Here is a 10,751-nt window from a genome sequence, read left to right on the forward strand (position 1 = left end):
TGTTCTGCCTTGCTAACTGTTTGGCATGTGGCGTCTAGCACTGGAGCTTGCTGGCCGTTGGGTGGATCTGGGTCTTAACACTGAGACGGAGATCTCTGGTAGAGCTCTTGCCGATTGATATTACGTGGGGCTGGGAGGTCTCTGGTGGTCCAAAGTCCCGAACTCGGCTCTCCCACCTCAGAGGCTCAGGCCTGACACCAGGCCGGAGCACCAAGACCCAGTCAACCACACAGCTCAGAAGAAAAGGCAGGAAAAAAAGAAAGAAAGAAAAATAATTTTTAAAATAATATAAAATAAAATAATTAAAAAATAAAAAATATATTAAAATAAAAAATTAATAAAAACAAAGAAGAGAGCAACTGAACCAATAAACAAATCCACCAATGATAACAAGCACTAAAAACTATACTAAGATATACATAAAAATCAGAAAAAGTCAGTCGCAGACAGCAAACCCTGAGGCTACAGTTGCTTCCAGAGTCCACCGCCTCAATTTTGGGTTGATTCATTGTCTATTTAGGTATTCCACAGATGCAGGGTACCTCAAGTTGATTGTGGGGATTTAATCTGCTGCTCCTGAGGGTGCATGGAGAAATTTCCCTTTCTCTTCTTTGTTTGTACAGCTCCTAGGATTCAGCTATGGTTTTGGCCCCACCTCTGCGTGTATGTGGCCCTCAGGCTTCTGTTCCCGCCCAGACAGGGTGGGGTTAAAGTAGCGGCTGATTAAGGGGCTCTGGCTTACTCATGCCAGAGTGGGGTGGGGCAGGGGAGGGAGTGGTACAGTAGTTTTAATTGGAATGCGGGATGAGCCTGCTGTGGCAGAGGCTGGCATGACGTTGCAATAGCCTGAGGTGTGCCGTGTGTTCTCCCGGGGAACTTGTCTCTGAATCACGGGACTCTGTCAGTGGCAGGCTGCAGAGGCTCCCGGGGTGGGGGGCGGGGGGCGGGGCACGTGTGAATGTGACCTGTGCTTGCACACAGGATTCTTGGTGGCTGCAGGAGCAGTGTTAGTATTTCATATCCGTCTTTGGTGTCTGAGCTGATAGCCGCAGCTCGCGCCGTTCTGTGGAACTCGTTTAGGCGGTGCTCTGCCTTCTGTGGGCAGTCAGGGCAGGAATTCCCTCTCCTCATGCACTCTGAAACAATGGTCTCTTGCCTCCTAGGCAGGTCCAGACTTTTTCTCGGATTCCCTCCAGGCTAGCTGTGGCGCACTAACCCCTTCAGGCTGTGTTCACACAGCCAACCCCAGTCCTCTCCCTGGGATCTGACCTCTGAAGCCCGAGCCTCAGCTCCCAGCCCCCACCCGCCCCGGCGGGTGAGCAGACAAACCTCTCGGGCTGGTGAGTGCTGGTCGGCACTGATCCTCTGTGCGGGAATCTCTCCGCTTTGCCCTCCGCACCCCTGTTGCTGTGCTCTCCTCCGTGGCTCTGAAGCTCCCCCACTCCGCCACCCGCAGTCTCCGCCCGCGAAGGGCCTTCCTAGTGTGTGGAAACCTTTCCTCCTTCACGGCTCCCTCCCAGAGGTGCAGGTCCTGTCCCTATACTTTGTCTCTGTTTTTTCTTTTTTCTTTTACCCTACCCAGGTACATGGGGGAGTTTCTTGCCTTTTGGGAGGTCTGAGGTCTTCTGCCAGCGTTCACTAGGTGTTCTGTAGGAGTTGTTCCACATGTAGATGTATTTCTGATGTATTTGTGGGGAGGAAGGTGATCTCCACGTGTTACTCTTCCGCCATCTTGAAGCTCCTCCTATTAAAGATTTGATTGAAGCTGTTCACTTGTGTGAGACGAGTGGTTATTTTACCAGCGAATCCAATGAACCTTAAAAGTGAAAGCAGACTTTTGGCAAAACAGCTACAGGCAACATTCTTTTACAAAGGTGCAGAGCCAGCATGACTAAGCACAGGCAACAGAGTACAAAGGTTAGAGACAAAGGAATAGATCCAATGTGGAGTCAGGTTTGTTCTTCCCTGTTACAGTAGCAGTCTGGCCATCTACCTGCAGCCCAAGTCAGAGAAGGAGATGATGTTTGGTCAACGGAAGGCACCTGCAGGCAATCGGAGGGGATTCGAGGACAGACATCCATCCTCTGCCAAAGGCCACTGCTGCTTTCAGCTTCAGCTAATCCCTCTGGGTTCCAGGAACAGCTACTACCTGGCCTGGGGGTGGTGTCAGCTCTCAGCTGATGCTAGGCCCCAGGGGGCTATACTAGCCTTGATGGTTTCCCTTATGCCCATTGTCAACTGAAATAAAAAATGCACAACGTCAGAGCAGTGAGATTCAGTTTTATTCAGGGACATTACTGAGGACTGTCGCCCAGGAGAGAGCCTCTCAGGTAGTTCTGAGGAACTGCTCCAAAGAGGTGAGGAAGGAGGTCAGCATATATGTGATTTTGGCTAAGGGGTATGTGCAATCCAATATACATCATGGTAGTCGTCATGAGGAACAGATTTTTTAGTTAATAATTTTAGTACTTTTCTAAGTATGGGAGGATGCAAGAATTCAGGCTCATAAAATTTTTCCTAAATATCTAAACTATCTAAAGGCCTGTTTTCCCAATGTGCAGAGTGCCTCATCCTGGTCTCTGTCCTGAATTAGCAACTGTAGTGGCTAATGATTTAATTCTTGTAGAACCAGATGGCAAGCAACATTCCTTATTTACACAGCCAATACTTTGTAAATGGCTCCTACTTAAAGCCACTCTCATGTAGCCCATCTGAGGTCTCTGCCAGGACCCGACTATTACATTCCGCAAAGGGATGGGACACCTCAGCAATCCAGTTATGTGAGTGTCGATGTTTGTGTAGGCACAGAAAAAAAATTGAAAAATTATACCCAACACCTGGAATGGGAGGGCAGAGTAGGAGGAAGAATGGTTCTGTTAAATGTCTACATTTACTCAACTGTTTCCTTTTCTTAGATGGAGCCTGCAAAGCATTTTTCATTATAATTACTAATCTACGTAATTACAAATTATTTATATATTTTTAGATTTATTTCTTTATTATTAATTAATTAAATTTATTTTTGGCGGCATTGGGTCTTAGTTGCTGCATGCGGGATCTTTGCTGAGGCACGTGGGCTCTTCTTTGTGGTGCTCGGGCTTCTCTCTAGTTGTGGCATGGGGGTTTTCTCTTCTTTAGTTGTGGTGCGCAGGCTCCAGGGCCCATGGGCTCTGTAGCTGTGGCACGTGGGTTCCAGAACACGTGGGCTCTGTAGTTTGAGGCACGCAGGCTCTCTAGTTGAGGCGCATGAGCTCAGTAGCTGCGATGTGAGGGCTTAGTTGCCCCGCGGCATGTGGGATCTTAGTTAACTGCCCAGGGATTGAACCCGAGTCCCCTGAATTGTAAGGCAGATTATTTACCACTGGACCACTAGGGAAGTCCCACAGATTATATTTTTAAAGGGAAAAATTTTTAGTGTTGTGCATAGTACCATGCTACTGCATGCTTAGTGCCATGCCTGAGAGGCGGCAGGATGCAATATATGCAACCTGTAGAAGCCAGAAGACATCATGGTTAAGAACAAGGACTCCAGGTGCCAGGGTTCAAATCAGCACCAGCTGAGTGAATTTGGGCATGTCTCTTTACTTTTCTGTGCCTCAATTTTCTAACCTGAAAATTGAGGGTAATGACAAGGTGGTTGTGAAAATCAAATGAATTAAAATGAGTAAAGTGCTTACAATATTCCCTAGCTCACAGTCAGCACCAAGCATGAGTAATTGCCTTATTTCTCTTATTTTATGACAGAACGAGGACACAGTCAACAGCAATGTGCCTTAGCCCCTACTGGCACACACATCAGCTGTCTTGCAGGCTATGAACATACCTGTTCTTTCCCTCTGCCCTTAGCAGGGAAGAGGCTCCTTAGAAAGGAGCAAGCACTGGCTTGGGATCAGATGGCTCCTGGTCAAGGCTAAGCTTTGCCACTCTCCAGGTGTGTGACCTTGGGCCAGTAAATTGCCCTCTCTCAGACTCACATTCCTTCTCAGTAAAAAGGGAATAATAACAGACCCTTGGGGATTGGAGGAGCGAGCCTATGTGTGTCTTAGTTTGCATCCTCTGGAAGTAGATCCTCATGCAAGGATTCAAGTGCAAATACTTTATCTGGAGATGACCCTGAGGCAAGAATTCAACTGCAAGTTGCTTCCTTGGGAAATAATCCCAGGAAATACCAGTAGGGCACTGTGGAAGTGAGACTGGGAAGGGAAGTCAGCAGGTAAAGGGTACTTAAGCAAGAAAGCTCACACTGTGGCACCTGGGGCTCAGTCCCTCTCGGGGACAGCAGAGAACATACACCCACCAGTCCTTAGTCAGGGCTGCTTCCAAAGGCATTATTTCTCCAGAATGTCCTGCCTGCACTGCTCAGCTGAGGTCTGGGGACAGAGGCAGGAGCCTTCCACAGCAGTTGTTTTCAGGAACACAGCCTGGTGCAGACCGTTACAGTGGTTCAGTGACTTCAAGACACATACATTTACACCCTTACACACATACACACACGTTCACCCACACATGCATACAACTGCATACACGATCACATACACACTGTGTACACACAGACACAAAAACACAGTTACATACACCCACATGTGCTTGCAGCTACATACACGTGCACATGCACGAGTGCAAAGCACAATATATGCATGCATGTAACCATTCACACAATTACATGCATATACTCATATACACACACCATGACACATTTGTGTTCACAGTCATACATACACTTACACACAATCCCACACACAGTCACATAGTCACACACACACATTGAATTAATGGAGACCGAATGTCTTAGAGCTTGTTGTCTCTGAATCTTCTAGCAGAAGGAGCCTCCAACACACTCAGAAGAGGAATAGACACCCCACAACAGCCAGTGACTGGACCAGGCCTGGGTGTGTTTTGAAAATTAAGCAGGGGACCCATGGGGTCCATGCCTCCCCTCCTCCCTGTCTCTCATTCATTCACCATCACAGCCCTTAGTGGAAAGTCAAAGCCCATTTGTAGTGGGAGAAAAGACATTTGACACCTCAAGTATAGATAACTCTTTGAAGGGGTTAGCTTCATGGTGGGGGAAAGAAACTGTGGGTTAACAGGTGGGAAAGTGGGATCAAGCACAAGGATTTTTTTTTTTTTCAAAGATTGAGGAAATAGCAGTGTTATTTGTATTCCATTGGGAATGACCCAATAGACTTCAGGATACATGGTTAATATACAAAGATTCATTGTATTTATATATTCCAGGGGTTGGCAAACTATGGTCTATGGACCAAGTCTGGCCTGTGCCCTGTTTCTCTAAGATATACAAGCAATGAATTGTTTTATATTTTAAAAGAATTATAAAAGAAGGAGAGGAAGAGGAGGAGGGCTGTAAGGCCTGAAATATTTACAATATGGGTCCTTACAGAAAATGTATGCCAACCCTTCTGTACACTAGTAATAAACAATTGGAAAATGTTTTCAAATACCATTTTTTCAAGTATCATGTACCAGAAAAAGTGAAATACTCAGGTATAAATCTAACAAAATATGTGCATGATTTCTAGGATGAAAACTTCAAGACACTGATAAAAGAAATCCAAGAAGATCCAAATTAATGGAGACATATACAATATTCGTGGAGAAGACTCAATATTGTTAAGATGCTAAGTCTACTCAAATGGTCTACAAATTCTATGAGATCACAATCTCAGGAGGTCTTTTGTAGAAATAGATAAGCTGATTACAAAATTTACATGAAAATGCAAAGGATTTATCAGAGCCAAAATTTTTCGGAAAAGGAAAAATTTAGTTGAAGGATTTACAAGACCCCTTTCAACACATAGTGTAAAACAACAGTAATAACGACAGTGTGATACTGGTCAAAGGCATATTAATCAATTGGACAGTATAGAGAGTCCAGAAATTTTTTTAAAAAAAACTTGCAGGGCAAGTCAATGTACAAAGGATAGTCTTCTCAGTAAGTAGTACTGGAAAAATTTGACATCCACATGCAAAAAAAAAAAAAAAGTTATCCCGTACCTCACACTTTATACAAAATTTAATTTAATATGAACCATAGAACTAAATAATGTAAAAATGTAAAACTTTTAGAAGAAAACATAGAAGAGAATCTTTGTGGCCTTAGGTTAAACAGAGTTCTTATATATAACACCAACAGCATAATCATAAAATGAAAAAATTGATAAACTGCACTTTATAAACATTTTAAAATTTTGCTCTGTGAAAGAAATTTAAGATAAAGACCAACCACACACTAGGAAAAAAGACCTGCATATCACATATCTGACAAAGGATTTGTATGTAAAATGCAACAGTGGAAGGTAACAATCCAAGGAAAATTAATGGGCAAAAGATTTGAACAGGTGCTTTACCACAGAAGATATATGGATGGCAAATAGGCACATGAAAAATTGTTCAACATCATTAGCCAATAGGAAATGCAAATTAAAATCACAGTGATATATCATTGCACACCTATAAGAATGGCTGGGGAAAAACTGACACTGCCAGGTGCCAGTGAGTATGGGCAGCAACCAGAACTCTCACACGTTAATGAGAGGAATTTTAAATGACACGGACACCTATGGAAAAGAGTATGGAGGTTCCTCAAAAAATTAAAGATAAAACTGCCATATGATCCAGCAAAACTGAAATCAGGATCTCACAGAGATATCTGCACTCCCATTTCATTGCAGTATTATTCACAATAGCCAAGATATGTAAACAAACTAACTGTCTATCAGTGGATGAATGGATGAAGAGGATGTGATACACACACACACACACACACTGGAATATTATTCAGCCAGGAGAAAGAAGGAAAACCTGCTCATTTGTGACAACGTGGTTGGACCTTGAGAGCATTATGCTAAGTGAAATAAGTTAGAGAAAGACAAATACAGACAGCCTTCCATATCTGCGGGTTCTGCATCTGCATAGTCAACAAATCCCAGATCAAAAAGATTCGGGGGAGGGGGAAGTCCAAAAAATTCCAAAAAGCAATACTTGAATTTGCTGTGTACCAGAAACTATTTACATAGCATTTACATTGTATTTGGCATTATAAGTAATCTAGAGATGATTTAAAGTATACAGGAGGATATGTGTAGGTTGTATGCAAATGCTACAGTATTTTGTATGAGGGACTTGAGCATCCCCAATTATTGGTATCCACGGGGAGTCCTGGAACCAATCCCCCCCATCCCTCGCAGATACTGAGGGATAACTGTACTGTATGATATTACTTATATGTGGAATCTAAAAAAGACAAACTCAAAGAAACAGAGTAGAGTGATCGTTAGCAGGGGTTGGATAAATGGGGAGATACTGGTCAAAGGATACAAACTTCCAGTTATAAGATGAACGAGTTTGGGGATCTAATGTACAGTATGGTGACTACAGCTAATGGTACTGTGTCAGAAACTTGAATGTTCCTGAAAGAGTAGATCTTAAATGTTCTGGCCACAAAAAAGAAATGGTAAGTATGTGACGGGGTAGAGGTGGTAGCTAATACTATGTATCATCACTTTCTAAGTTATAAATGTATTAAATCAATGTGTTGTACACCTTAAACAGAAATGTTATGTGTCAATTATATCTCAATAAACCTGGGAATTTTAATGAAATTAAAAATTTTAAATGGCACACTTTGGAAATAGTTTGGTTGTTTCTTCTAATGTTAAACGCACACATGTAATATGACCCAGCCATCCCATTCCAAGAGCAGTGAACGGTTGTACACAAATATTCATAGTAGCTTCATTCATGACAGCGCAAAATTGAAAACAATCCACATGTCCTCCAACTGGTGAAGAAAATATGGCTCACCATATTATGGACTATTACTTAAGAAAGTATTGATGCACGCAACATGAGTGAATCATAAATGCATTGTTAGGTGAAAGAAGCCAGACTATAGGGATGGAGACTAGATCAGTGTTTGGCAGGAGTTGGGGTGAAAAGTTTTTGACTATCAAGGGTGACTATGGTAGTGGTGGTTACACAACTCTAGACATTTCAAATCTCAGAACTGTACACCAAATAGAGCAAACTTTACTTTTAGTAAATTTTGTAAATTTACATACAGTTTTAAAATGAGGCTGAGGGTAACTAAGCACATATATTATTTGCATAAATATACTGTGAAATGATATACAAAAAGTATTTACCTAAAGATGAAAAAACTGGGAAAACAAAGGACATATGGAGGACAAGTATTTTCACTGAGCATCTTATTTTGTACATGAGTGAATGAATCCCCTGTCAAAAATACTACATTTAAAAAGTTAGGCACCACTCATCCAAGAGTGTCTTCTAGTAATCCTGCAGTGGTTCTCCAGGTGATCTGATGCACCTGGGGCTGAGACACCTTGAAAATTGCTTCCTTGGAAGCTAAGGCATGAATTCTGAAGCCAAGCTGACCAAACTTACCCCCACTCTACCACTCATCAACTGAGTGACCTTGAGCAAGTGAGTTAAGCTCTCCAATTCATAAGATTGGTGTGAGGATGAAATCAGTGTTTACCTGGGGGAGCTGAAGTGTCATAACCTTCTCCCCTCCAGTGGTCTACTTCTGTTAATAGGACCAAAATCAGTGTCTGTGGAGTCATCAAGCCTTACGTGTTGTACGAAAAGTGTTTAACCACACCCACACCTTACATGAATGCATGTGTATCTATTGTTATAAAAATGAAATTTCTACACCAAAAGTTATGTGATTAAGAGTAACTCAATATGTAATTGGTTGTGATATCTCAAGCTTATTAAGGTGCATAAAGAGAATTCTTGCAAAGTGAGACAAACTAAATTATTTCCTGACATAATGCTATTTACAAAAATAAAGAGTGGCTTGAATACTTAACACAAAGATTTTAAAGACCCCCAGGATGATTTTATGTTGTTGAAGGATGTTCACAATACATTATTATATGAAAACCCCAGATTAACAAGAAAAATGTAAGATAAAATAACATTTTTTTATGTTGAGATAAAGCTCACTTAACATAAAATTCATTCATTCCTAAAATTCATAACATTAAAGTGTCGATTCCATGCATCTAGTACATTCACAATGGTGTGCAACCACCACCTCTCCTCTATCTAGTTCCAAAATATTTTCATCACCTGCAAAGCAGACCTGTACCCATTAGCAGTCATTATTTCCTCCTCCACCCTCCAGCACCTGAATCAATCTCTATGGATGTACCTATTCTGCACATTTCATATAAATGGAATCATATAATATATGACCTTTTGTGTCCGGCTTCTTTCACTTACCATAATGTTTTCAAAGTTCATTCATGTTGTAGCATGTATCAGTGCTTCACTCCTTCTTATGACCCAATAATATTTTTTGTTATGGATATACCTCATTTTTTTTATTCATCCATCTGTTAACGGATATTTGAACTGTTTCCCAAATATCCAACTTCTGGCAATTGTGGATGGTGCCAGTATGAAGGGCCATGTACAACTTTTTGTTTAAACCCTGCTTTCAATTCTTTTGGGTACATACCTAGGAGCAGGATGGCAGGGTCATATGGTAATTCTAGGTTTAATTTATTGAGGAAACACTAGGCTGTTTTCCACAGTGGCTGCACCATTTTCCATCCCCACCAGCAGTGTATGAGTGTTCCAATTACCCCACATCCTCACCAACCCTTGTTATTTTCCATTGTTTTATATTCTTGCTGTCCTAGTGGGTGTGAAGTGATATCACACTGTGTCATTGATTTGCATTTCCCTAATGACGAATGATGTTGTGTATCTTTCCATGTGCTTGTTAGTCAGTATAATAGTAATTTTAAAAAGGAGATTATATGTAAATGTAATACATTTAGATGTAAATTCAAAATTTTACATGTATAAGAATTACATATAAAATTAAAAATTGGCAGTATACGTGAGAGAATATGAACAGTGATTGCTTTGACATGTTTGGATTACGGATATGATTTTTATTTCTTACTTTTTATTATTTGTGTTTTCTTCTATGGCAAGGTATCATTTGGGGGAAAAGAAAAACATTTTAAATAAGAACTCTGAAGGCAAAGGAAAACATATGTGATTTTCAGCTTAGAATATACTAAATATTTCCTCATTTCATGTTACAGTGTTTCTTTCTTATTTTGCAAGCAGTAAGTCTTCTGGCCCCTGAAAGGCTCTGAGACTAGGACTCTATCCCAGGACCTCCTACAGCCTGATTGGGGCAAGTCCTGAGGCAGCTGCTGTCCCAGGTGCTGAAGGAAGTGGCCCCACTCCTGCCCCCTCGACCTCCTCTCACTATTGTGGACCCTCTTGACTTCCTAGATGAAAATGAGGTCCTGGGTCATGCCTCTCTGAGGGAAAAAATTTTTTTTCGGTTCCTAGCTTCGGACCAGCTTCACATCAAAGCCCACTGTAACTATGTAACAGATGTAACTATGGAGATTTTGAATTTACTGAATCTTCTAATGACAGTTACCTTCAATGGCAGGTTTCCACACGTCCCAAAGCTTAAATATAACTTTTATAACTTTAAAACATTTTAAATTTGAGAAAGTGATGCAAAAGAAGGGAAGAAATGAACCCTTATTGAGTACTGATGCTTACCAGATACTGAGTCAGTCATTTTGCTCATGCTTGCTTGTAAATCTCCACAACCCGCAATAAGGTGGCTACTATTATGTAATAAAGGCACTGAGGCTTAGAGAGAGACATGATTTTCCCCAAGCCAAGCAACTAGCAAATGGCAGACTGGGATGGTGACTACTACA

At 41.6% G+C, this 10,751-nt stretch overlaps 1 pseudogene across 1 annotated transcript in view; it reads left to right on the forward strand.

Annotated features, from left to right (window-relative positions):
* Nucleotides 1-10,751, forward strand: part of LOC308615341 (cytochrome P450 4F3-like) — a 74,946-nt pseudogene that overhangs the window by 19,202 nt on the left and 44,993 nt on the right. The gene's annotated exons all lie outside the window — the stretch shown is intronic.

Source organism: Mesoplodon bidens (assembly GCF_964165515.1).
Source record: "Mesoplodon bidens genome assembly, chromosome: 4".
Classification (NCBI taxonomy): domain Eukaryota; kingdom Metazoa; phylum Chordata; class Mammalia; order Artiodactyla; family Ziphiidae; genus Mesoplodon; species Mesoplodon bidens.